Here is a 4,364-nt window from a genome sequence, read left to right as displayed (position 1 = left end):
TTGAATGGCTTCAAAATGAATTGCATGGTCTTTAAAGAAACTTCAAAATTTAACGAGATGCCAGGGAAGAAATGCATGTGTCAGCCATGTTACTAACAGCCTTTCTTGTCTTATTATTTTCCATATTTAATTAAGCAGTTGATATTTTGATTTTTTTTAAGGGGGCGAAGTTTTTGAGCTATAGCTCAGCCTGAGCAAGCCGCTATAAATACACCATCTCCATGTTGTTTGACTCATCCTACCCATTCATTCTATAGGGTGTTCCTAACAAACCATCTCCATCCATAATCCAAACCATTCTGTCTATAGGAGCCTAATTTCTAGCCATTCATTTTAAACCTCCACAAATCATAACCCTAACCATAACCTATAATTCTAACCATAACCATAACCATAATCCTAACTATAACCTATAGAATGAATGGGTTGGATGACTCAAACAACTATGGGAGATGGTGTATGTAGAGGGCTGCTCAGGTTGTGCGATACCCTCATGAACCTTTTCATGTTTTTTTTTAATGCTAATACACTGACACCTTAAAAGATGAAGACTCTTCTCTATGTTTTTAATCTAGAGAATAGAATTATAGACTCAAATTGGGAAATTACTTTTGAAAATAGAGTTATGGGCGAGCCATAATGTGGCTGCGAATCCCTTATTTGGCACTTTTTTGTTTGGATTGGATACAAGTTAGGGTATAGGGTATTGCGTAATGTAATGGGGAATGGGGATGGATAGCATATAGCTGATTTGTAAGCTAATTCTACTGTATGTAAGGGGTGGTACTATCCTAGTCTATTAGGGGACAACTTGTCCCTTATTTGGCACTCCTCGGAATAATAAATGCCAATATAAAGAAAAAGAAAAATCACTAGGCAGACATTCACTGTTGGGATAAGTGTGAACGAGGGATCATATGAGCGAGGGATCAAAACCTTTGGCTTGTAGAACGTTAGGAGGTGACCTACATGTGACAAACAAACATCCCTTACGAAAGATAAAATGACTACAGGTTAAAAAAAACTGGGTAAAAAAACGTAGTGGAAAAATACGAGTTTTGTATGATACTGGTTAATGAAAAGGTGAAAAAAGTCGAGAAAACTGAAAACTAAAAAATGTGTTTCGTGAATAAAATGGGTTTAATAAATACCCTTTGGTTTAAAAAACAAATTAAAAAACTGGTATGATTGCATTTATGTATGCCTGTGTATCTCCGTGCATGTAACTGTTACACCAAAATTCTAAGAATATTATTAGCGTCAGGTCTGTTTGGTTGCCAGTAAAATTTAAAACCTAGGAAGTTTTTAGTAAAATTTTCGTCCCATCCCATGTTTGGTTGCCTTTTAGCACTAGAATTTTTTTAATCCCACTCTTGTAATGATTGCTTATGAGTATGACATGGTCTCCTTGTCCCCCTTTTTTTCTTTCTTAGGGAATGATGTCCTCTCTCTTTCTCTTCCCTCTCTCTCCTCCCTTCCCATATTTGGTAATGACACCCCTAAATTTTTGTGGGAATTTTAGGAATTGTAGGAAAAAAAAAAAACCTAACAAATCCCGTTGACTTCACTGTTGGGATTAAAAAGCTCCTAGGATAAAAAATTTACTGGCAACCAAACGGAGCAAGCTAACAACATTAAGTAGATAAAAAACTCTAAATCCTAATTTTCAATTCCTAAGGCCTTATTTGGCGACTTTTTTTTTGAAGGAATATTAGTTTAATCGGTGGTGAGGAAGTGGCAAGGACGGTGGGAGAGTCCCTCTCTCACCACCTGCTAAACTAATAATATTCCATGGGAAAAAATTTCCATGGTTGCCAAATTTGGCATAAAAAGTAAAATAACCAGTAATGGTTGAGAAAGTATGGTTGAAAAAGTCCGCTGGGCAAACCCAATCCAATCGTGCACAAGTAAATTGAAAAGTAGGAACAAACACAAGCCGTGAGATGAATATCGAGATTTTACGTGGTTAGGAAATGTCTACATCCGCGGGCAAGAAAAAATGATCTTTCACTTTGAGAAAAATAATATACAAGGATTATAATGGATTAACCCAAGCCCATAAACTCGTAGTCCTTTCCTTACTTCTCTCACCCAAGACCGGACACTGTACCTGAGAGTAACACGAGTGATAACCCCAATAGAAGCCTAATGATAGTTGGTTGCTATTTTGACTTCCATAAAAAATGTAACAAAACACATTTTCTAACAATCTCCACCTTGGCTTGTTTCCCAACCACTAGAAGATAATCTATTGATGTTATCATCGGTCTGCTATTGTCGCAAACCACCAATGTTCCGAAGTAACGGCTATACACCATCGAATCATTCTAGTTCCGATTCCTCTTTATTTGATCAACACAACCAATGCACATATGTAGCTGCTAATTTGTTGACTCACCTAGTCAATCCTAGAGAGGGATATCGATCCTTCCTCCCCAACGTAGGTACTGTCACATTATCACCAACATCTGCAACTTTTGTCTCTACACAAACTGCGAAAGAGACCCTGAGCGTGCGCACGCCATTACCCTCTTTCCCACTAGCCATCGAGATATTATATACAATAGTCATTGTATCTTCAACTAAATGATATAATTCCCTACTCTCTCATCTGATCGGAAACTATACAGCTGCATGTGATTTTCTCGGCTCCACCTGCAGTTGATTACTTGCAACCCTTGGAGTCCAACTGGCCAAGCGAAATTAGATTCTTCCGTATCCTTGGGACATATGCCATACCACCCAAAGTACGGACCACTCTGTTGAATATCTTAATCTTCACCGTTCCAACTCCAGTGACGTCACCTGTAGACCTATTATCCAAGGACACAACACCTACCCTTGTCTCTTGGAATATATCAAAATATTATCTCATAGAGCATACATGAACAAAGTACCGTGAATCTAGAATCTATCCATCCACGGGCGAGAAACACGATCATCTTCCACTATGAGAAAAAAAACAATATACAAGGATTAAAATGCAACCCTTTCCTTGTTTCTGTCAACCAAGACTCTAATTGATAGTAACTCGAGAGAAAACCCCAAGAGAAAACTCCATGAGAAAAAACCCAAGAAAAATCTCTCTATGGCAGCTACAGTTGCAGCAGAGCACTTGCCTCAGTGCCTACCTAGGTTTCTCTAAAACCTAAGGAAAGTCGGTTGCCTATTTTGGCTTCCATGAAACAAGACATATTTCCTAACAAATAAATTTTTTTTTTTGAAGAAGACCTAACAAATAAAATTTAAAAAAGTAACTCCCTACATATATGATGTAAGGATTTGCTAGTGACATTAGCAGAAAGCCATTTCACGCCCCTCCTTTGCATGTGATGACAGGCAATGAATAAGACAAAATCTGCCAAAAAGTCAACATAGGTGGCTGTCATCACATTTAAAGTAGAGGCGTGAAATGGATTTCGGCAAAGGTGGCTAGCAAATCCCATGATGTAAACTAGTTGCAATTGCAAAATATAGAACACCTACATCCAACTCTAAGAGCCCGTTTGGATGCAGAGTAGATTTTGATTTGGATTTCTCACATTTTCAGCCGTTTTTTGTGTTGTGATTTGGATCCGGATTAAATCCTTGGATTTCCAAATCAGCAACTTACAGTAAAAAAAATCAGATTTCCATGTATGCTGTGGAAATAAGTAATTGGAAATCCAAAGATCTGGCAGTTTCCTTAACCTTCTTTGCTCCTCAACCTCTCCCCTCAACTAGGAAGTACCCCTTTCCCTCTCTGTCTCCCTCAACATGAGCTTCTGGATCTATTCATTTTGTATTCAAAATTCAATTCCAAATCCAAATACAATATACGAGGTATCCAAACGGCCCCTAATTGATTTGTTAGCCACCTTCGCGGTCTTCATTTGCATCTGACGACAGCCACTGTCACAAATCTACTATAAAACCAGTGAGAGATGCTATCATGTAGCGTAGCTTAGGCCCTGTTTAGCAACCGTGAAAAATTATTCCATGGAATATTTGTGCGTCCAACCGTGTGTGAGGGGCTGAGAATGAAGAAGATTGAAAGAACAGACTGGGCAAGAGTAGAGATGACATTAAAAATCTCCAAAATCTAGTGAAAAGGAAATACTTATTTAGAATTTGATTTTTTTTCCTAGTTTTTTCGAGCTTTTCATGCTTCCCTCACTCTCAATCCCTAATGTCGCTCCATCTCTCACCCCTCCTCTCACAACTGGCGCGACAGATATTCCATGGAATATTTTTCACGGTGGCCAATCACGGCCTTAGAATCAATGAAAGGTAAATGTCTACATCCACGGGCAAGAAAAATGATGGAATATTTTTCACGGTGGCCAATCACGGCCTTAGAATCAATGAAAGGTAAATGTCTACAT

This window comes from Tasmannia lanceolata, unplaced genomic scaffold (assembly GCF_043159265.1).
Source record: "Tasmannia lanceolata isolate RefF3 unplaced genomic scaffold, GAP_Taslan_0.1 ptg000012l, whole genome shotgun sequence".
NCBI classification, from domain to species: Eukaryota; Viridiplantae; Streptophyta; class Magnoliopsida; order Canellales; family Winteraceae; genus Tasmannia; species Tasmannia lanceolata.
This window is presented reverse-complemented; position numbering follows the sequence as displayed.